Source organism: Uranotaenia lowii, chromosome 1 (assembly GCF_029784155.1).
Source record: "Uranotaenia lowii strain MFRU-FL chromosome 1, ASM2978415v1, whole genome shotgun sequence".
NCBI lineage: Eukaryota > Metazoa > Arthropoda > Insecta > Diptera > Culicidae > Uranotaenia > Uranotaenia lowii.
The window spans coordinates 144,655,422-144,680,219 of record NC_073691.1 but is presented as its reverse complement, the minus strand read 5'-3'; positions in this window follow the sequence as shown (position 1 = coordinate 144,680,219).

The window sequence follows — 24,798 nt, the reverse complement described above, 5'->3', positions numbered from 1 at the left end:
AAAATGCCGTCCAAGGTAGAAGAAGAGCAGCATATCAAAATTTTGCTCGCGCATCGCGAAAATCCGAGCTACTCGCATGCAAAGCTGGCAAAATCGCTAAAAGTTATTAAAGTGTTACAAATGTAATTAAAGTGTTTGGGGAACGTTTGTCGACAGCTAGAAAGTCTGGATCGGGGGGAAATCGAAAACCGGAAGCCGCTGAGACGTCAAAGAGAGTTGCCGGTAGTTTCAAGCGAAACCCTAACCTCTCTTTCCGAGATGCCGCAAATAAGCTGGGTGTATCGTCTACAACTGTGCATCGAACCAAAAAAACGAGCCGGACTTTCGACTTACAAGAAGGTAGTGACTCCAAATCGCGATGATAAACAAAATACAATGGCCAAAGCGCGATCCCGGAGGCTGTACACGACGATGCTGACGAAGTTTGACTGCGTGGTAATGGACGACGAAACCTACGTCAAAGCCGACTACAAGCAGCTTCCGGGACAGGAGTTTTATACGGCAAAAGGAAGGGGAAAGGTAGCAGATATTTTCACGCACATGAAACTGTCAAAGTTCGCGAAGAAATATCTGGTTTGGCAAGCCATCTGTACCTGTGGCTTGAAAAGCTGCATTTTCATAGCTTTTGGGACTGTCAACCAAGAAATTTACGTGAAAGAGTGTTTGAATAAACGTCTGCTGCCTTTCCTGAAGAAACACGGTTGTTCCGTACTGTTTTGGCCGGATTAGGCATCTTGCCATTACGGTAAAAAGGCCATGTAGTGGTACGCCGCCAACAACGTGCAGGTGGTTCCCAAGGACAAGAACCCTCCCAACACGTCAGAGCTCCACCCAATTTAGAAATACTGGGCTATTGTCAAGCGGAACCTGAAGAAAACCAAAAAAACTGCTAAGGACGAACAACAGTTCAAGGCAAACTGTCTTTCTGCGGCGAAGAAGGTGGACAAGGTGCCTGTACAAAATCTGATGGCAGGGGTTAAGCGTAAGGCCCGGCAATTTGGATTTGGAAAAGCGGAAGCCTAAATGAATATTTTTCCTGAATTTTTTAACTAATTAAACTTGAAAAAGAAATTTAATTTGATTTTTTAAATAAACGATTTAACCGATTTACACGCGTTTTCCCTTGACCAAATTTTGACCGTTTCACCCTTTCAATGTTATCCTATCCTTTTGAACACGTTTTTTATTTCAGTTATGTAAATTTTGACCTTTTTTTTGGAAATAGATAGTTAAAAAATTGTTTGAATTTTAAGAAGGATCTCACCACAGATAGGATTTACATTTTGCAAGCAGATTCACTTTAAATTTTAAACTGAAACTTTTAACAAGCTTTAAATTTAGATTAAAATTGAAGATTTTGAAATTTTTTTTGAAAGTGCTTAAATTTTACGCATTTGCATGCATTTATTATTAGAACCCCACTTGATCCTTATTTTCCAACTTTTGCCAAGTCAGCGCATGAATCGCATGAATACCGACAATTCTCACCTAGAATCGCCACTTGAAATGCTTGCAAAAAAAAGGAAACAACCATTCATTAAATGAAAGTAAATATGTTAGACTGTTTTCGAAGTAATCATTATTTATTGTAAAATACTATTCAGAGCCTTTATATTCCATTACACCGGAATTTCCCATTTTTGGTGATATTCAATTCCTGATAAGAAATGAGCTTAAAAAAGTGAGTTCTCTTAGAGAAATCTTTCAGTGTATTGGTATGATGGGAATGATATTCCAAATAATTTTTGTGAGCTCCGGATGTTTTGATACATCTGTTTATATATATCATTAATAGATATTGAAATGTTCATAGAAAAAAAGTGTTCCTCAAGTTTGTTTTTTCATTAATTAAAAAATGAATAGATGGGACCGCACTGCTGCATAAACCGAGGTCAGTTACGCCTGGAACACATTTTCCAAAACACGTTCTAGCAATAGGCCTGGTTCCTGCGGTTCCCATTTGTTTAATTCAACATAAGAATCAACCAACTACAAACGCAAATATTCCTTGCAAAAAAGAAACCCTCGAACCCGATCCAAAAAACGGCGGTAACAGACGTCATTCTTCGCGAAAGCAGAAAAAAAATCGAAAGAACGCCGAGTAAAGAAGCAAACCAAATACACCGAAGCGATAAGCTCCCCGCATTGAACCTCCTTCATGTTTGTCCGTCTTAGGGTAGGCTAGTCACGGGGTTTCTGTTTACGATCTGCACCTCCCGGTTTCATTCAAGGGGCTGAAAGAGTAGGAAATTTCCGAACTGACATTTCAGTACCGCACTGACGTTTTGGTACCAAAATGCCATTGAAATCAAAGGGGAACTGACGTTCTGGTTCCAAAAAGTCGGTACGGTCCGTTTGTATGTGTTTGACAGTTGCTTCAGTCCTTTGGTTTCATTACTGGTTGAAGAAGGTAAAATTTTGTGCGGACCCCCAAATGAAAATGATCGAAATGCAACCAACGACGCAGGCATAATGCAACCCGGTAAAATAAAAAAAAATTGTGCGCGGAAATGGAATAAAAATGCATCAACAGGGTGTTCCCGATGAAATAGTCAACTGCTATTTGTTTTTTTTTTCGATTATGGTTGTTTTACAATCTTCATATCAACCTTGTAGTTGGCGGATGTTCGATGTGTTCGATGTTTACTCTTGGGCTCGAACTCGTAGACATCACCTCAGGAAGCAAATGACTTGTCAACTGAGATATCTCACAAGCCCACTGGAATTTAGATCCTGCAATACTGTACGGCGTTTGTGGGTTCAAAATGAGTAGCTTAACAGTACGCAGTCGTGGCTACGGCGTGGGTTCTTTCATGTCCAATATCCAAAAATCCTTATGTTAAACCTACGTAAATCCCCCACGTTCAAAAAGGCCTTTCAACTTGATGTTAAACATACTACCAATAGGTACTTTAGTTGAGTTCCTCGAGAAGAGGCATTAACGAATGCACGTTAGAGAGCATATTTATTATTAGTTATTTACTACTCTTATCTTAACAACTCAACAACAAGGCCTAACCTCTCCTTGGCTCAAGGTCATGTTAACTACTCATAATGTGCCGCTCGAATGCTAATTATCCTAGATTCACGCTTGTCATAGCGCATGCCCGAACTATTAGACTGAGTCGACTTGGGGTCAACTTTGGGTTCTAAAAAGCTTTGCTTTGGTTCAAAACTCACCAATGATTTTTTGTTGAATTTTTAAGTAACGTTTATATGATTATATTGGAAGTTTTGGGTTTGGATGGGAAAATTGATGGTTTTTTACAAAAAAATCGACATCAGGTTTGTTTATTCTGTGGAACCGAGCCAATGGTTTTTGTGCCGATTAAAAAATTCTCTAAAGGAAATTTTCTGCAGAACAACTTTGTCCAAGGCCGTAACTTCGTATCTTATAAGACAAAAAAGTTGTTAGACCTTGAATATGGGGGGAGTGGGGGTCTTTTGGCATTAAAAAACAATAAATTCAATCGACATCACTGTTGGGTGCCTAGCGAGGTATTAAGAACTACATTTCATACAAAGCTTCGCGAGGCACCAACAGTGATGACAGTTGGATTAATTGTTTTTCAATGCCAGAAGACATTACCCTGTTAACTTTTTACCTAATGAAGGGTGATACGGTCAAAATTTGGTCAAGGGAAAACCGCGTGTAAATCAATGAAATCGTTTATTTAAAAAATCAAATAAAATTTCTTTTTCAAGTTTAATTAGTATAAAGTTCAGGAAAAATATTCAGTAAGGCTTCCGCTTTTCCAAATCCGAATTGCCGGGCTTTACGCTTAACCCCTGCCATCAGATTTTGTACAGCCACCTTGTCCACCTTCTTCGCCACAGAAAGCCAGTTTGCCTTGAACTGCTGCTCGTCCTTAGCAGTTTTTTTGGTCTTCTTTAGGTTCCGCTTGACAATAGCCCAGCATTTCTCAATTGGGCGGAGCTCTGGCGTGTTGGGAGGGTTCTTGTCCTTGGGAACCACCTGCACGTTGTTGGCGGCGCACCACTCCATGGCCTTTTTACCTTAATGGCAAGATGCCAAATCCGGCCAAAACAGTACGGAACAACCGTGTTTCTTCAGGAAAGGTAGCAGACGTTGATTCAAACACTCTTTCACGTAAATTTCTTGGTTGAGGGTCCCGGAAGCTATGAAAATGCTGCTTTTCAAGCCAGAGGTACAGATGGCTTGCCAAACCAGATATTTCTTCGCGAACTTTGACAGTTTCATGTGCTTGAAAATATCTTCTACCTTTCCCCTTCCTTTTGCCGTATAAAACTCCTGTCCCGGAAGCTGCTTGTAGTCGGCTTTGACGTAGGTTTCGTCGTCCATTACCACGCAGTCAAACTTCGTCAACATCGTCGTGTACAGCCTCCGGGATCGCGCTTTGGCCGTCGTATTTTGTTTATCATCGCGATTTGGAGTCACTACCTTCTTGAAACTACCGGCAACTCTCTTTGTCATCTCAGCGGCTTCCGGTTTTCGATTCCCCCCCCCTATTCAGACTTCCTGGCTGTAGACAAACGTTCTCCAAACACTTTAATTACATTTTTAACGGTTGATTTGGCAACTTTTAGCGATTTTGCCAGCTTTGAGTGCGAGTAGCTCGGATTTTCGCGATGCGCGAGGAAAATTTTTGATACGCTGCTCTTCTTCCTTGGACGGCATTTTGACAACTGAAGAGTGAATTCCAATATCAAAACAGGAGCAACATTCTACTCACACACACACACCTTCAAAATCCGGGAGCTCCAGTAGAGTTGGTCACGGCCATGGCTGGCATCGCTGACCTTGTGGAATGTGTGAAGGGGAAGTCCAACATCCACAAGGAAATACGCGAGAAGCTAGCCAGGGTGATGCAGCTTTTCATCGCAGCCAACAAAGCTGTGGTGGAACGTCTTGCGGAGCCCGAGGCCAGACCAAAAGAGCGAGGGCCGGCAGAGACCCCTCTGAGGGCGGACACCATCCGCCCGAAGAAGGTCAATGCCTTTGCCCAAACAGAGGGCAGCCTTGCGTTTGCTGGCAACAGCAAACGTAAGAGAGGGTCTCCCGGGGAACTCAGACCCGGGGACCCTAAGAAGAGAGCGGAGGATCCGTCTGTCCGGCAGGATCCTGCGGCCAGCGCTTCCAAGCGGGCGGAAGGCCCTGCCGAAAAGGCAGATGAGCCGAAGAGCGCGAATACCGGATGGCAGACGGTATCGCGCAAAAGGGGAAGGCCCAAAGGTACGGAGACGGGAAAAGCCAAACTCCAACCCCAACGACGCAAACGTCGCGTTAGGGAGAGGGGCGAGGCGATTGTCGTCAAAGCACCCGAGGGCACGTACGCAGATGTTCTGCGACATATGCGTACGAACGAAGATCTCGCCGATCTAAGCGAGAAAGTTCGGAGGATCCGTCGGACACGCACCGGCGAGTTAATCCTTGAACTGAAGCGTGGTGCTGGAAACTCCAGCGGGACCCTTACGGCTAAGGCAGCCGAAGCTCTTGGCGACAAGGCTGAGGTGCGTGCCCTCTGTAAGGAGGTGACCATCCGGGTTAAAAACCTGGATGAAGTCACAACGGAAGACGAACTGCGGGTGGCACTGGTCGAGCAGTGCAAAATCTGCTCTGACCAGATGACGGTTCGTCTGCGGAATGGCCCTCCCAAATCTGGTATGCAGATTGGGCTGGTCAAACTTCCGGTTGCAGCAGCAAACGCCGCACTTAGGTGTGGGCGGCTAAAGGTGGGATGGTCTATCTGTCAGATATCCATCCCCCAGCAACCGGACCGGTGCTTCAAGTGCCTGTTGAACGGTCACAAGTCGTTCGACTGCACTGGGCCAGACAGAAGAGGCATATGCTGGAGCTGCAGTGAAACCGGCCACAAGTCGACTAACTGCAAAAAGCCTGCTAAATGCCCTGTCTGCGCTGGAGACCACGCTGTTGGCAACCCTAGGTGCCCCGCCTACACAAAGGCGCAGGCGGTACCACCCCGGGCGCCAAGAGCATAGAGGTCGTCCAACTTAACCTCAACCACTGCTACACAGCACACCAGCTGTTGCGGCAGATGACAGTTGAGAAAAAGTTGGACATCGCGCTAGTGGCAGACCCATATCGCAGAGCTGCGAATGGCATTAATTGGGCGACTGATGATACCAAACTGGCCGCGATATGGGTTACAGGTAGATTCCCCATACAAGAAGTTGTGGCGACGGAAAACGAAGGCATGGTGGTGGCCAAAGTTAACGGGATCTACTTCTGTAGCTGCTATGCTCCCCCAAGATGGTCCTTGGAGAGGTTTGGCACTATGGTTGACAAGATGGTAGATGTGCTAATGGGGAAAAGCCCCATCGTTATTGCTGGCGACTTTAACGCGTGGGCCGATGAATGGGGTAGCCGCCTCACAAACCCCAGAGGTCAAATTCTTTTAGAAGCCCTGGCGAGGCTTAATGTGGATCTGGCCAACGTAGGGAATACCAGTACCTACCAAGGTTGGAACGGGAGTGAGTCAACCATAGATGTCACCTTCGGTAGCCCGGGGTTGGTAAGCGATTGGATGGTGAGCGAGGCCTACACGAATAGCGATCACTTCGCGATTCGCTATCGGCTAGGCTCAAGTACGCAGACAGGTAGACGCGAGTCTCGTACAGGAGAACGCCTCTGGAAGACAACGCAGTTCGACCAGAACGTCTTTGTCGAAGCGTTGCACTGGGAGAGGAACCTGGACAACCTGTCCGCGGAAGAACTGACGAGGGTTCTAGCTCGCGCTTGCGATGCTGCGATGCCGAGAAGGGCCAAGCATAAAAGCACTAGGCCACCCGTCTATTGGTGGACGGAGGAAATTGCGCGTCTGCGTGCCGACTGCCATAGGGCAAGGCGCAGGATGCAGAACGCAATGACCCAAGAAGAGCGAACGGAGCGTAGGCCACTCTTCACAAGCGCGAGATCGGCCCTCCGCAGGGCCATCAACGCAAGCAAGAGGGCACGTTTCAAACAGTTATGCCGTGACGCCAACGACTGTCCATGGGGTGATGCCTATCGGATAGTCATGGGCATAACTAAAAGTGGGGGTGCATTACCTGAAACGTGTCCCGATAAACTGAGAGTCATCATCAATGAGCTGTTCCCACAGCACGATGTTACCCGCTGGCCAACAGTCCCGTATGACTGGGACACCAGCGCCGAAGAAAGGATAACGGTGGGAGAACTTCGCGAGATCGCCAAGTCTCTCCAACCGAGGAAGGCCCCCGGACCGGACGGCATTCCGAACGTCGCGGTGAAGGCCGCGATCAGGGAATTCCCCGATATGTTCCGAACATCGTTGCAACGATACGTGACGGAACGGGTGTTTCCTGACACGTGGAAACGGCAGAAACTTGTTCTTCTGCCAAAGCCGGGTAAGCGTCCAGGAGACCCATCGGCATATCGGCCGATCTGTCTACTGGATACAGCGGGTAAGGTCCTGGAGAAGGTGATTCAGAACCGACTTCAGAGATACACGGAAAGTGAGGGCGGACTCTCGGGGAAACAGTTTGGTTTCCGTCGAGGTCGCAGCACCGTAGATGCCATCCGCTCGGTCATCGAGGTAGCGGACAGAGCCAGGCTGACCAAGAGGAGAGGGCTCCGCTTTTGCGCGGTTGTCACTCTGGATGTGAAGAACGCCTTCAACAGTGTCAGTTGGACAGCGATTGCGTCGTCGCTCATCCAAATGAGGATCCCGGCATATCTGTATAGGCTTGTGGAAAGTTACTTCCACAATCGCCAACTGCAGTATATGACCGGTGAGGGTTTGCGAACACAAGAGGTTTCGGCGGGTGTTCCACTGGGGTCAATACTCGGCCCGGTTCTGTGGAACATCACTTACGACGAACTCCTACGAACGAGCCTCCCATCGGGAGCCGAACTCGTAGGATTTGCAGATGATGTAGTCCTCTTGGCGAGGGGCTCCTCAACAGCGGAGGTTGAGCTACTGGCCACGGTAGCTATCCAGGCAGTGGAACGCTGGATGCACTCCAAGTGCCTGCGTCTAGCCCACCACAAAACCGAGATGGTGCTTATTACCAACCTGAAATCACCCCAAACACGTACCATTGCCGTTGGACCGTGCAATATCGTGTCCAAACGCGCAATCAAGTACCTAGGGGGGATGATTGACGACAGGCTCAGCTTCACGAGCCATGTCGAATACGTGTGCAAGAGAGCGGCAATGGCCACGGCCGCACTCACACGAATGATGCCGAACTCCTCGGCCATCCAAAGCAGCAAAAGGCGGATCCTGGCAAGTGTGACCACATCGATCTAGCGGTACGGAGCAGCGGCCTGGAGGCAGGCCTTGGGAGGAAGCTGTAACCTGCAGCGACTTAGCAGCGTTCAGCGGCTGATGAACCTGCGGGTTATCAGCGGATACCGGACCATGTCGTCCGAAGCCGCCTGTGTAGTAGCGGGTGTTTTGCCCATCTCGGTTTTGCTAGAGGAGGATGTCTATTGCTACGACAACAGAGACACGCCCAACATTCGAGATCTCGCCTATGAGGACTCGATGTCCAACTGGCAGCAGCTGTGGGACAGCTCAACGAGAGGAAGGTGGACCCATCCTCTGATCCCGCACATCTGGAGCTGGATCGGAAGAAGGCACGGTGAAGTGGACTTCTATATGACGCAATTCCTGACTGGTCATGGATGCTTCATGAAGTACCACTACCGGTTTGGACATGTGGCTTCGCCATATTGCCCAGATTGTGGTGATGTAGAGGAGACACCCGAACATGTGGTGTTTGTCTGTCCGAGGTTTGCGGCGGTACGTACTTCCATATTTGCCGCCTGTGGGCCTGACACGACAGCAGATAACGTTGTACAGAGGATGTGTGCGGATTCCAACACTTGGCATGCGGTCAGCGATGGGTTCACCCGGATCATGACTGCCTTGCAGAGGAGCTGGAACCAACGGCAGTCCGCGAACGGTGTAGGATGACTCCATCGGCGGGGAGCATCTGAGTAGTGTGCGTCCGATCCCCTGACCGAAGCTACAAAGATAAGGCAACATCTTCTGCGTAGCGGAGGTCAGGGGTGCGCCGCGAACGTGTGTAGGATACCCCAATGTCGGGGGGTATCCGAGTAGTGCCGCTTCCTAAGAGGGAAACCGCGGGGATAAGACTTTACCTTCCTCGTAGCGGATCTCGAGGGAAGAGGGTTAACCACTGTCGGGGGATACCCACGGGTAGAGAGGCTCTCGACGCCGGGCGAGCCTCTCGAGTCGGTGTAGGATGTCGTCACCGTCGGGAAACATCCGAGTCGTAGCGTTCCAAGTCCCGAATGTGTGCCGTGACAGGCGCGAGTCTAGGATAAGCTGCTCTCGATTTGGCACACAACGGGCAGGAACATCCGCGGGCCAAAAATCCTAGGGTTGCCAACCAAGGGGGATAAAGAAGACCGGACAACGGTCGGAGTAGACTGACCCCATCGACGGGGGGCTGTCGAGTAGAGTGCGTCCGACCCCACGGTTTGAGGTTACAAAGATAAGACAATACCTTCTGCGTAGCGGATGCCGTGGGTGCGCCGCGTTCGTGAGTAGGATGCTCCACCTTCGGGGAGTATCTGAGTGGAGCGGTTCTCAACGACAGAAGCTGCGGGGATAAGACATGACCTTCTTCGCAGTGGAAATCGTTGGGAAAGGGTTATTCTACGTTCGGGGAATACCCACGGGTAGAGTGGCTCTCGACGCCGGGCGAGCCATTCGAGTCGGTGTAGGATGACGTCTTCGTCGGGAATCATCCGAGTCGTTGCGTTAAGTCCCGCGCGTGTGCCGTGACAGGCGCGAGTCTAGGATAAGCTGCTCTCGATCTGGCACACGACGGGCAAGGTGGCAAACTTCGAACCCTGAAGACAAGAGGTCGGGCTTCGAGTCGTTAGAGGAGAGGTCAGGCCTCAAACCTTCAGGCGGAGAGGTTTGTGTGGTCAACCCCGAGTCTTTATGATAAGAGGTCGGGTCCCGAGTCGTAAGAGGAGGGATCAGGCCCCTTAACAACAAGAGGAGGGGTACAAGTGGTCACCTCGAGTCATTACGAGGAGAGGTCAGATTTCAAGTCGTTAGAGGAGAGATCGGGCCTTGAATCGTACAGAGGAGAGGTAAACCTCGAGTCGATGCGAGGAGGGGTCGGATCTCAAGTCGTTAGAGGAGAGATCAGGCCTCAAGTCACGAAGAGGAGAGGTTTGTGTGAGAATCTCGAGTCATTGCGCGGAGATGTCGGTTCTCAAGTCGTTAGAGGAGAGTTCAGGCGTCGAGTCGTAAGGATGAGAGGTTTTGCTGAAAGTGGTCTCGTTAATGAGTATTGCCTTTGAGCGCATTAGCGCGAATAGACCTCCCACTATTGAAGCATAGTGTACTAAACAGTTCGAGGTGGGAACCAGGTCTGCGGTCCCAGGTGGAGTTTAGGGAGTAGGGGGTATACACGGAGTATATCATGAGTCTTCCCATTGTACCCATGGACCCAGAGTAGCAAACTGGGGGGACGCGGTGGCTCGCCGTGCCTTGGAATACAATCCGTAAACCGGGATTTACCACCTGTGGTTACCAACTAAAAAAAAAAACACACCTTCAAAATGAGGGGTGTTCAGGTTTTTTAGATGCAAAATTGAACAAATTTTGACCGTATCAGAAAGGCAAAACTGACTTTAGGGAGAGATATTGTCGCTGAATCCCCAAACAAGATTTTTCGTCAACATGAGCGACGGCAACATCACTGACGACATTTCATATTGACCAGACATCTATCAAACATCTTCCAAGTGTCGGAACCAATTAAATGAAAGGGTATCCGATTGCCGAGGTGTTTGATGGATTTTTCATCGTCACTGGTTGGCAAGGTTGCCAATCACCAGCGTGAAAAATACAGATTTCAACTGCATTGACAACATAAAATACACCACAACCTAGTTGATTTTATTTAGGCTCAGGAATAGATCATCCCAGAGGAAGGAAATTTCGAAAAAAAAATTGAAAAACTTTTCAAGGAAGGAGAAATACTTTTGTATCATTTTTCAAAGACACCCTGTCTACCTACACGAACCCGGCAGTCCAAAAGTTCTATACGACACCACGAATAAAAAAAACTAAAAACGACCGTCGTTCCAAGTTCCAACTTTGGAAGCGGTGCAGAGGAAGAGCAGCCTTTACTTATTTTTCAACCGGTTTTCGGTGTGCATCGATGCGGCCTTTTACACACACCCCTGACCTGGACAATGTGTGTTAGCAAACCTTTTGAGTCCCCCAGATGAGTCCCGTAATGGTTTTTGGGCATAATGGTGTGGTAGTTGGATGGATGTCAAGAGAGGAGGCTACAGTCGAGGTTAGCTAGCGTTCAAAAAATGGACGAAAAGTTGAAGTTTCACTAGGCTGCCGGACTGAGACGAGGACGGGGTCTGAAAACCGACGAAAAAATTGTGTGTTTCCTTTTGGTTTGGTTGCGTTTCTCCGGTTTCGGCTCGAGTCCGGAGGATTTATTGGGGAAGTTCGGGGAAGGAAACAAGAACGGGGGTTAGCCTTGGTCAGTGACTTCGTTTGGTCTTCTCTGGGCGGTTTTTTTTTTGTCGGTGAAGCGCGCACGACCAGTCTTGGTCCAACCGTAGAAGAAATGTGGATCCGATCGATTCGATGCAGTTTTTGTAATGTACCTGAAACTTACGTTCGCTGCATTTCACGATACCAACTAAACAGCAAATGAGACCAGAGGGGACAATTCAGGTCCGAAACGGAAATAAAGAGAAATGAACGAAAATTTATCTTCCTATCCTTTAACTTGGTTAGCTGACGTCGTTGCACTTTTTATGATGTCCGAATTCGTAAATACGTTTGAAGTAATAGGTTGCATTTCTTGGATAAGAATGCCATTCTTATCGTTGGGAAAATAATTTTGTGAAAAATAACATAGCTATAATTTAAAGTTTAAATCGTTATGTTCTCTTATTTACTTGACTGGAATTTAAAATATTATGATCACAATTATAATATTTGTGATTAAACTGTAGGGAGAGTGCAATTATTTAAAAACTTCGCTGCTCACATAACTGATATAAATATTTGGCTTGATGTGCTTTGCTAAGTTTAAAAAAAAACGTGATTTAAAAAAAACGAACAACGTTTAGACGAAAGTAATGCGGGCTGCAACATGAATTTCGTATCCCAACGGTGCATAAATCGACTGATTAACGGAATTTTCTGATACATTATGCTATGACAGGACCAATACAAAAGCTAAGCTCTTTTAGAAATAGGACAATTTCTTTTGCTGACAGTTAATTTACTAGTTATCGGATATTGAAAATTTTGACAGCCTTTTGCTGCCTGTGAAAAGTACTATCCGACCTATTTTTTCGAAGTTTCCTTCAAAACCCATCATTACAAGTTAATAGCTGATAAAACAAAGCTCAAACGATGTTGACCATTAATAAGACTGTTTGGAACAAATTCCAAACTGTTGTGTTGAAGGTTCCTAAGGAGTTTTCATCTTTGTTTAAAAGAAAGTCTTTTCCTGTTAGTTTGAACTTTGATTATTTATTGTTAAAAAAAGCTGCTGATATAATTATTATGCCCGAAGAAGCATTTCCCAAATAAATTTTATTCAATTGTTTTGCATGACTCAATAGATTTTTTAAATTAACCTTATTCATGATAAACCAAGTTGGATAGGTCTGAAATAACTGTCAATCGTAAGGTCAAGCAACTATTCCAAACAAAAAAAAGGTACCTAAAGTACGGAAAGATCTGTCCTAAACTGTGAAGCAATGTTTTGAAAGCATATCACACATGTCCCATGAATGGCGGGGAAAACTTCGAAAGAATGCACCGAGGGATTCCTCCAAACTGGCACCAAACTTCGTCCCGAAAGGAATTGGCTGGACACCCCAAAGTTACCCGGTCTACTTTTTCGTGGTCCCTGATCAAAATGGCAGCAAAAAAAGAAAAGGAAAAAACCATCGCGTCACCACGACTCACTTGATTAGGTTCGTTAGCAGGGAACGTTTATGGTTTGTAAGTTTTGGCGTTGGCGTTGTTCTAGCCCCGTGCCTTCCTTTCTGTGCCATAACCTCACACCTCTTCCACAGGAAATCGGTTGGAGGTTTGCTTTCGGTTGGTCGTTCGTTAGTTTCGAAACTCATAGGTTGTTTGCCAAGCAAAGTTTTTCCACCCCCGCCGCACAGAGCTGTCCGCAACAAATAAGGAAACATGGGAACGACTTTTTGACAGCACCGAATGCCAAAAGCAATTGAATTTTGTGGCAGGTGTTGGGAAGGGTCTTGCGGAGGCCTCGTGACGGGTCTGGTTTGGGGGTGATAATCAAATAAAGGGTTATGTTTGTTTACAGTCCGGTCTGGAGACCGAGTTTTTAGAACGAGCGTAGGAGGAAACCTTTCAAGCTTTGCGTTCTATGCAGTTTCGTTGAATACTGACACCATTTGAAGTGTTTTTTTATATTCTAATGGACATTGATTTGATATTTACTCGAAATAATCTGCAGGAACGCAATTTTTCAATCGTTAACATTAAATGCTTCTGACATTTCACTGGCATGGGAACAGACAAATTGTCCACTTTTTTTGTTGAAAAATACCAAAGATGTTTGGAATTTGGGATCCCTGAGTGCGTTATTAAACTTCCATTTCGCTTCGAATGGCGGCAATTCTATCCGCCTTAGAGCCTTCTGAAGATTCCCAGCATCGCAGATGACGATGCCTGGAGATAAATGGATGCGCCAACGAGGCCGCCGATCTAACTATTTCCCGATTAAGAAACATCTGCAGGAGGAGGAAAATAAAAAAATCCGATGATATTAATCCGCTTTTGTCGGCTTCAACTGTTTATTGCACTCGGTACTAACCAGATTCTGTACTTTTTTCTTCACTCATAGTTCTGCTTGCAAGAAAATTGTGAGTTTGTTCTGGGAACCGATTTAAGTTAGATTTGTATCGGATCCGGTAGCTGACGTTCAGGGATTCCTTTTCCTGTTTTAGAAATTGCCGAATAAGCCGCCAAATGAAAGTGGTCGCAAAAGACTCTGTGTAAGAATATTCGGTATGCCGTTTATTCGGCCGAATATGCCGAAACTTGATTTTTAAAAGTCATGAAATAACAGATTTGAAAAACATTTTGAAAAACTTTTGAAATGAAAAGTTAATCATCGTAAATTTATTTTATGAAATTTTATATTCTTTGAAAAAGAATATTTAGGAATAGAAAGATTATAGACGGATAGAAGATTAGAATAAGGTGAAAGATGTTAAACATGAGCGGAAGGGTAATTTTAATTTGAAAAACTTTTCATCCCATTTCGTCGTTTTGTTCCTCACGGGCCTACTACCTTGCAGTGGTAAGTACAGATAGAATTGTAGCGGAAAACTTGCAGTACGAACGAACATCGAAAGATGTTGAATAATTTGTAAAATATCCAATGTAATGTAGGAAAACCTACTAAATAACTTAAGGTTTCAGTGAAACATCTTAGGTGTGTCCGTGTATCTTTAACAGTAGATCGTGCTGGAGAATGCTGACAAGTATCGAATTATACTTTGATTAGGCTTTGTTCCAGGTTTTCTTGGATAAATTCGGGCTTACCGATAAATTTAGTGAAAAATTCAGGATAATCCAAATCTGGCCAGGATGCCCAGGTGTTGATAAAAGCCTAGTTTTAGTTTTTGTGTCCAAAGACGACTTTTTAGAGTTAATTGAAAAATGAACATAAATTTATTTGCAGACTGGGTAGGCTGTGACCGTTAATGTTTTTTAATTGAGATTTGTGCTAAACTTAGTCAAAAGGACTAAAGCTATGATCATTTAGTATCCGGGCAGTTACAAACGTGTGTATTTTCAAAACTATTCATTTGATCGAAAAACGTTGTAGGGAGGAAATAAAGGTTTTAATATGTCGGTAATCCACCATGGGTGCACGGATTCACCGCAGTTTCTGCCAAAGTATGGGTTCACATGCATTCCTTAGATTATTAGGTTCGACAAATCTCCAATGCAGCGCGCCACCATACCCGGACCCCATGGCTTCGTATGAACTGTTATGTGGTGAATGTATTGCGTGTGTTGATGTAGGTATATTTTGGAAGAACGAATCAATCAGGTGGGCTAGTTTACTTACAGGTATTCCGGCATCCGTGTATATACCTGGCCAGCTGGTAACTGATTGAACATTCCAATTATATAGTCAGTTATATAATGAAACATATCTTACCTGTCGGCCCGCTTATGGGATTCGAACCCAAAAGTTTTTCTTGCCGATACCGGGAATCGAACCCAGTACGCCTGGCGTACCAATACCAGACTCGCGCCAGCCTATCCACTAGACCACATCGGCGCTGTCGTAAAGGTTTTAAAATGACATTTAATGTAAAAATATAAAAAAAAATATTTATCAATGATTTCAAGAAATACTCTAACTTTTTCATAAAATCTCTTTTTTATCTTTGCACACTTTTTTTTAGTCATGTATTGATTTATTTTTTTTACCACAGAAGTAAAATCTTTGCAAAATCATGATATTTTACACAAACTCACCTGGAAAAAGCAATAGCAATCTGGTTGGAACCTTTTCATGAGTAGGCATCTCGAAAAATTTGATCCTTTAAATCCGATTTTAACATATTTTTTTTATCCATCAGAACACATCTGTCATATTGCGTAAAACCCGGATGCACAGATTGCGATCTTTGGAATTGATTATTTTTTTATTAAATATGTCTTTATTTGTATCAAATCATGATTACACTTATATTACATTATTGCATTAAACTAGGTGTTCAGCTCAATAATGAACTGTTCATAGCCCTATAAGTAACTAGATTATAAAAATTTATTTATAAGATTTAAATTTGCTGAGCGCAATCAAGTTTTTAATGTAGGAGAACATCCTGTAATAGCAAAAATATTTTATACTTAAAACTAAACACTATCTTAAAATTAAACTAAACATAAAGAGAACGAATCTCTGCGATGGAAGACTGCATCGATTTGCCTCTGAAGTTGGAGATGATTTTGTTGGCCATCTCTTCGATAGATTCAATGCCTGCAATCCGATGAAGATCTTCGGTGCTGTGCCAAGGTGGAAGCCGCAAAATCATTTTCAGAACTTTGTTCTGAATCCTCTGGATGACTTTCTTCCTCGTCGCGCAGCAGCTAGACCAAATCGGAACTGCATACATTATCGCTGGTCGGAAAACTTGTTTGTAGATGAGCATCTTATTTCGCAGACACAACCGGGATTTCCTGTTGATGAGAGAATAAAGAGATTTAGTGTATTTATTACATTTAGATTGAATATCTTCAATGTGATTTTTAAAAGTAAGATTCCGATCAAGTGTAAGTCCCAAGTACTTCACGTGATCAGACCATTCTAATGAAACCCCATTAAAAGTTATGGAATGATTTTCATTAGGTTTTAAAAAATTTGCTCTTGGCTTATGGGGGAATAAAATAAGTTGAGTTTTGGAAGCGTTAGGAGAAATTTTCCACATTTTCAAGTAATTCAAAAAGGAATTTAAATTTTGTTGCAATCTACTGCGTACCACCCGTAAATTTCGACCTTTTGCTGAAAGCAAAGTATCATCAGCAAATAATCTTCTACCTTTTCCTTCTGGTACATCAGGAAGATCAGAAGTAAAAATATTGTATAAAATTGGCCCAAGTATACTGCCTTGAGGGACACCAGCTCTAATGGGTGTCCTTTCAGAGCATGAATTTTGATAGCTTACTTGTAAGGTTCGGCTAGTCAAATAATTTTGAATAATTTTGGTGAGATACAGTTGCGTTCAAAAAAGAATGAAATCGCGTGAAGCCGCGCACCCACTTCCAACTTTGACAAGCTGCCATTTCTCTCACGGTTGATATTTTTGTATGAAAATTTCACACAATCTAGTTCAACTATCCAACTAGCGTTCTACAAAATTTGAAGTCTTTACAATGACAGAAAACGAAGTTACAGCTATTCCCGTAAAAAAGGGAAATTTGGAGTTCCGTCACTAAATTTCCTGTATCTTTGATGATTTTCATTGAAAAATCTTGAAATTTGGTACAAAGATGCAAAAATGTTTGATCTAATACCAGGCCAAGTTTCGTCAAAATCGATGAACGTGATCAAAAATGGTGTCGGGTACAAAATGAGGTTCATTATCGCCAAGCAGACGATTTCATTCTTTTTTGGACGGATGTTTGTATGGAAAACATCGTAATCCATTTGTTCTTGGTTTTTCTTTCTCAAAAGCAAAATTTTTCACAAAGAATGTTGTAAAATGATAGGAACTTCATTCCTGCTTTGTTTAGAAATAGATATTTTTCCAACAGACCTGGTATTTAAACAAAAGAGCGAATAGAATACTTGTTTTAATTGTGTATCAAATTTGTTTTTCGGTATAATTAGCAGGTCATTTCTAAAACTCTGTTCTTCTTATTTTGCACTCTGTTGGATCATTTTCTCTTCCGAATTAAAGCACGAATGAAGTTTTTATCAATTTAAAACATTATTTATGATAAATTTTGCTTTTGAGAAAGAAAAAACCAAGAACAAATGGATTACGATGTTTTCTATACAAACATCCGTCCAAAAAAGAATGAAATCGTCTGCTTGGCGATAATGAACCTCATTTTGTACCCGACACCATTTTTGATCACGTTCATCGATTTTGACGAAACTTGGCCTGGTATTAGATCAAACATTTTTGCATCTTTGTACCAAATTTCAAGATTTTTCAATGAAAATCATCAAAGATACAGGAAATTTAGTGACGGAACTCCAAATTTCCCTTTTTTACGGGAATAGCTGTAACTTCGTTTTCTGTCATTGTAAGGACTTCAAATTTTGTAGAACGTTAGTTGGATAGTTGTACTAGAATGTGTGAAATTTTCATACAAAAATATCAACCGAGAGAGAAATGGCAGCTTGTCAAAGTTGGAAGTGGGTGCGCGGCTTCACGCGATTTCATTCTTTTTTGAACGCAACTGTATATAGGAAAATCAAATCGAGCTAATTTAGCTACTAAACCTTTGTGCCAAACACTGTCAAAAGCTTTTTCAATATCAAGAAAAGCAACACCAGTTGAATAACCTTCAGATTTGCTAGCGTTAATCATATTAGTTACACTCAAAAGTTGATGTGTAGTAGAATGTCCATGACGAAAACCAAATTGTTCATCAGGGAAAATGGAATTCTGATTAATGTGAATCATCATTCTATTCAAAATAACTCTCTCAAATAGTTTACTTAAAGATGGAAGCAAACTAATTGGTCGATAACTTGAAGGCTCTGAAGCACTTTTTCCAGGTTTCAAAATTGGAGTTACTTTGGCATTTTTCCATTTATTGGGAAAATAGGCCAAGTGAAAACATTTGTTGAAAATTTTAACTAAAAAATTTAAAGTGCTTTCAGGCAACTTTTTAATAAGAATATAGAAAATCCCATCTTCCCCTGGAGCTTTCATATTTTTAAATTTTTTGAAAATCAATTTAAGTTCATCAATATTTGTCTCACAAGAACTTTCAAACACATTTTGCTTAGAAAGAATATCATCAAATTCTAGGGAAATTTGAGCATCAATTGGACTTACAACGTTTAAATTAAAATCATGAGCAGACTCAAATTGTTGGGCTAATTTTTGAGCCTTTTCTGAATTAGTTAAAAGAAGTTTATCCCCATCTTTCAAAGTAGGAATTGGCTTCTGGGGCTTTTTCAAAATTTTAGTTAATTTCCAAAATGGCTTTGAGTAGGGTTTTATGTCCTCTAGTGCTTTAGCAAAATTTTCATTACGAATGAAATTTAAACGACGTTTGATCTCTTTTTGAAGGTCGCAATAAATTAATTTCAAATAAGGATCTCTAGTACGTTGATATTGGCGTCGACGAATGTTTTTCAGTCGTATCAAAAACTGAAGATCATCATCAATTAAAGGTTGATTAAATTTATGTTTAACTTTAGGTATTGAGGCGGCTTTAGCATTGACTATTGAAGTTGTCAAATTTTCTACAGCCAAATCAATATCTTCTATTGAATTCAGTGGAACGTTTACATCTAAATTACGTTCAATAAAATTCATATATCGCTCCCAGTTAGCCTTTTGAAAGTTAAAAGTTGATTTTAAAGGGTTTTCAATGGGACTTTGGGATAAAGAAAATGTTACTGGAAGGTGGTCTGAATCGAGGTCCGCATGAGTAACTAATTGACTACAATGCTCGCCTAAATCCGTTAGAACCAAATCAATTGTGGAGGGATTTCTAATTGAAGAAAAACAAGTATGCCCATTAGGATATTCAACAGTATAATAACCTGCAGAGCAGTCATTAAACAAAATATTCCCATTTGAATTTGATGAAATATTATTCCAAGATCGGTGTTTTGCATTAAAGTCACCAATAATAAAAAATTTAGATTTATTTCTGGTGAGTTTTTGTAAATCTCCCTTCAAAAAATTTTTCTGTTCACCACTACATTGAAAAGGCAAATATGCCGCTACAATTATAATTTTCCCCATAGAAGTTTCTAATTCAATTCCAATTGTTTCTAAGACTTTTGTATTGAAAGAAGGAAGAAGTCTAAATGTGAGACGACTATTGATGACAATAGCTACACCCCCACCTTGTCGATCAAGTCGATCATTTCGTAAAATTTTAAAGAAAGCATTGCTTTTCAAGTTATTGTCTGGCTTTAAAAAAGTTTCAGTGATGGCAGCAATATGTATGTTTTGAGTTTTCAAAAATAAAAAGAACTCGTCTTGGTTAGCCAGCAAAGATCTAGCGTTCCAATTCATAATATTTAAACATCTATTTGGATCCATGAGGGAATCGTAAAGTCATAATAATTTTGTTAGCATAATTAAAAGAAGTTTGGAAAGCTTCAAACATTGAATTTGCTTTCAACATAAGTTGCATCATTTCCATTAAATTTTGATGCAAAAATTTTAATTTTTCCTCAGTAATCTCACCCAAATCAACAAAATTGTTAGAATCAGAAGAGGAAGGAGAAGAAAAAGTATTTGAATTTCGGGGATTTTCCCAAGCCTTCGCATGAACGTTGAGACTTGGTTTTTTCCCATTTTTATTAGTTAAACCTGAAGAGGGCAACCCATTTTCAACCACCTCTGAGAACGATAAACAACGAGTCTGGGGCGCAGAATCAGCCCAGGTAACATTAAAATCACTTCGGGTATTACCCAGCCGTGATTCCAAAGTAGGCCGAGGCTGACTGCGAACAGGCAGGTTGTTTGCCGGTCTGACGTGTGTAGACGAAAAAGAGGAAGGAGGAGAAGAAACTTTTCTGGAAACTTTGGGGTTTTTCCTAGAAGCAATAATTTTTGCCCTGATGGGACAGTCTAGCGAATTCGAGGAATGATTACCTGCGCAATTTGCACACTTAAAAAATTCTGTTTTTGGCTTATCACCACCAAAAAGGCATTTAGATTTTTCATGATCGAATGAGCCGCAAAACATGCATCTGGCATTCATTCTACAATTTTTAGTGCCATGACAAAAAGCTTGACAACGACGACATTGCGTAATATTTTGAAGAAAATTGGTAGAAGATTTACGAAAAGGTTCGAATTTGACTCGACAATGAAACATAAGACGAGCCTTTTCAAGAATTTGCAAATTATTAACCTGATCCTTTTTAAAATGGATCAAATAAAGTTCAGGAGCAAAACCAACACTACTGATATTATTCGTGTTGGTTCTTTTCCTCATTTGAATTACTTGAATTGGAGAAAAACCTAACAAAGAATTTAATTCAGCTGTGATCTCATCCGGTGTCTGATCGCCAGTGAGACCACGAAGTACAACTTTAAATGGACGATCACTTCTAGTGTCGTACGTAAAAAATTGGTGTTTTTTATTATTCAAATAATTCAAAACCTTTTGAAAATCATTAAAAGATTCCGCCAATATACGAGCAGTTCCCCTTCGACCGATCTGAAAAGAAATCTTCACATCCTTGACGGAAGTGACGATTTCTTTTCGAAAGGCATTGAAGTCAGGAATCGTGACCGTTATTGGTGGAATCTTTTCGTTTTTAAGAGTATAAGAAGAAGAAGAAGGTTTCTTAGTACTCTTATCAGAATTAAATATGAATATTTCCTCATCACCGATGTTATGAAGGACATCGAATAAATTGGAAATTTCAACTTTTTTGGCAGATGGCCCTGGATTAGGTTCAGCAATCCGTTTTCTTCCGGCCCTTGAGCCGGCCGAAGACTTCCCCATGCTGGAAAGAAAAGAGAAAATATGAATAAAAGAAAATGAAAATAATTTTAGCACTGAAAAGTGCTGATTGAAATACAGGTAAGGAAAAATAAATAATGTAAAATGTTCCTGCAGGTACACAGCAACGATACGATGCTCCGGCGTACGTGTTGACGGCTCAACGGTACAGATGGAAGTGACTTTGGAATTGATCATTATTAGTTATTTACTTGGTGTCTACTAGTTAGACAACCCTTTTTGCCTGCCGAAAATGGATTTTCGGCATTATTTAAGGAGTCTGCATTCAGTTATCCCCAATAACCATAGACTTTTTACCATATTTAACATCAAGAGTTGCACTCCGATGGTTGGTTTGAACTTCGTGTGGATCCTAGAGGGACTCCTTATACTTCTTAACCATTTGGTATGAAAAAATAAACAGAAAATATCAACTGTTCATGAGCTTTCAAGTCAACAATGAAGAATTTTCAAGACGCAAAATGCGTAAAAGGAGCAAATTTGTGCAAAATTATTTTTACCATGTCTTTTTGCATCGTAAATATCTCAAACACACGTTAACTTAAAAATCCATCAAAAATAGGTAAGATAGTCCTTTTCATAACCAACAAAACGCTACTAAAGTTTTTCAGATCCGAGCTAAATTAACGTAGCTATCACCGAAATAAAGTGCCCGGATACTAAATGATCATAGCCTTAGTGCTAAATCTTCCGGACTGGCCCAGGATTATCTTTCAAAGTGAAAAACGGTAACCTTTGGAGGACTCATTAAGATAAGTGTTGTTTTTTTATTATCATTTTCTTTAGTTTACATTGAACATTTTTTTTAAATTTTCGGTATGCTTACGTATGCTGTCATGTTCAAAATTGGTTCAATTCGAGATTATTTTCCGAAAAAAATTGATCATGTGAAAAAGATTTCTTTTTGCACTTGAAGATAGTGCTTTTAAAATTTTTTGATAAGTAGAGTAAGGTGGGGTAAAAGTACGAGTCGGGTAAAAGTACGTTTTGAGATTATTACAAACCGAAAAAAGTAAAATTCAAAACTCTGGCGTGGATTGATAGTGATTTGGACTGCCTACATCCAGACATAATTTTTATTTGGAAAAATTGAAATCACTCCCAAAAATGAGGTAAAGCAGATTTTTTGCCCAAATGATGTAATATTTAAAATAACGGCAAACATTTTTGAGTAATCAAAATTCTGGCTTTCAATGAAAGTCTTGATTTATCTGTTTAGTTGTTTTCAACCACTAGCAAATGCCGAAGAGAGAATTTGATTAATATGTCTCCGTTTTGCACAATAAACTGTGAATCACAAGAAGCCTTGAAGGGGCAAAAGTACGAACTGCAAATGGGGCAAAAGTACGAATGATATACAGGGTCTACTGAAGCAAATCTGAACGGAAAGTTTTAACTTCTTTCTAAAATTCACTGGGAACAGCAGCGCATGTTTTTGATTCTACAAAGACTTGCTCGCGCGAAAAATTGCTCAAATACGATGAGAACTGGATTACGTAAACCTGTTGAATATGGAAAATTATTGGAGAGCTCCAAATTCGCGCAGGTTGTTCCCCCATGTATGGGATTTGTGTCAGAAGCGAACACAGAAGTTACTGCTGTAAGCAAAGATTGATATAAAATAATTTTACTTCTGACTTCATGCAGAATTGTGGAATTTTGAATGGTCGTACTTTTACCCCACGTCATTCGAACTTTTGCCCCAGATGTGGGGTAAAAGTACGTTTCGATAGCAGTTAGGCATTTTCACTACTGCTATCAAATGCGACGATCGATTATCTTCGTAATTTTTTAGAAGAGAGATAAAAGTCTAAGGAATCCAATGCTGTTCTTGGTTTTTTGGAAAAACAACTGCAAAATTTTCCAAAAATGGGATAGCACTAAGGTCGTACTTTTACCCCACCATACTCTATTATTTGTTTTAAATGATATTAATTTTCAAAATTTCTAATATTATTAAAATGTTTACTATACCTCGTTTCAACATGAATAAAACACGCTGTCAAACATTACTCGGTAAAATCGTTATCAGAATTCAAACTGTATAATTAAGTATATTAACTTTTCATAAATATCCACATGAATAGGCAAGTAAATTAAAAATCTACTCAAATTTACCATAAATTTAATTTAACTTTCAGGTAATTGGACTGCAAAGTCTATTTCAGGCGTCGAATTAGACACAAATCTAAAGACTTTCTATTATGTTCGTACAGCTTTTAGGAAGAAACTCAAATGAACAAAAAAATACTAAACATTGATTATTTTTTCGAAGTTCGAACGCCTAAAAAAGAGCAAGCAAGTTCGGTAGAGAAGGAAAAAATAAGACAAAAAGTATTGAATTTGATACAATCAAACCAAGTCTCAAGATATCGAAAGGTGTTTACTTTTCTTACCTAAATCAAAAGAATTAGATGCAAAAAAGTATGTCAATTTAAACCTCTGAAAAATTTGAATATTATACTACAAGGATTACAGGTGGAAGAAAGATAAATATCCAAAAATGAGTAAAACCATGTTCGCATGTGATAATGATTAACACGCTTAAGAAAAATCGAAAGTATGTTCTTTATCGTGTACACTCGTAATGCTGTCAGAATATAGAATGAGAGCGAGAACTCAAACGATGAGAGAACGAAAGAAAACAGCGTAAAGCGCGTGATTCTGTTAACAAATTTCACGAATAACAGTGGTGTTGAGTTTGCGTGAGAAATAATCTGGAAAATATCCAAAAATATAAGCTTCAAGTACGACAGACCTCTTCAGAAGTACAGAAGTTTCAGTAGAGAGCTCAAGAGATTAAGAGAAGAAATCTCATGCGACTTCATTCCCTGTCAGGGTGATTTCCATGTTACACTAGCTTTTCTCCAAACACTCTTACAAATGTTTTATTCTAAATGAGGCCTATGTTAGTTACACGTCAAATTGATTCTGATAGTAAAAAATAGAAGCATAAAGAAAGAGGTTTCAAAAATAAGATCTTTACACTTGTCAAAAGTGTTTCCTGATCATATCCCTTTTCCCACATCCGCACTAAAATTGTTTTGCTAGGATGCAAAGGTGACCTCGGTCCTAAAGCATAAGTTTGTTTTCTTTCATCCCTTTCTCTTATTTTCCTCTCTATCTATTGAGTACTAGGACGTGGCCAGCGCCGTTATTGATGTATAAAAAGAGAGCATCAGTTTTGTTCATTGAGAATATGCTGTCAATCCCAGAGACGATTCTTTTTACCTCTGGACAAAATTGATGGCCTCGGTCATTGGCGATGTGGAATTCGTTCTGCTTAGCCACGCCTGCGGTTATGGAATCCGAAATGTTTAAGTATTAATGATGACGGAATAAAGTCGAACACAAAAGTATCAAATCAGTTTCAGAAATAGTTTAAAGAAGCATTTCGAGTTCAATAACTTAAGGTGTATGTGAGTAGTCGATCAAGCTAAGCAAAATGAACATAAATTTTATTTGCAGATGAGGTCTATATGATTTTCTGTTCGGCCATCTTGGGATACCCAAGAAACCTTATGTGCTGGTCGATGGGGTTTGGCGATGGCGATCCACCGATCACCAT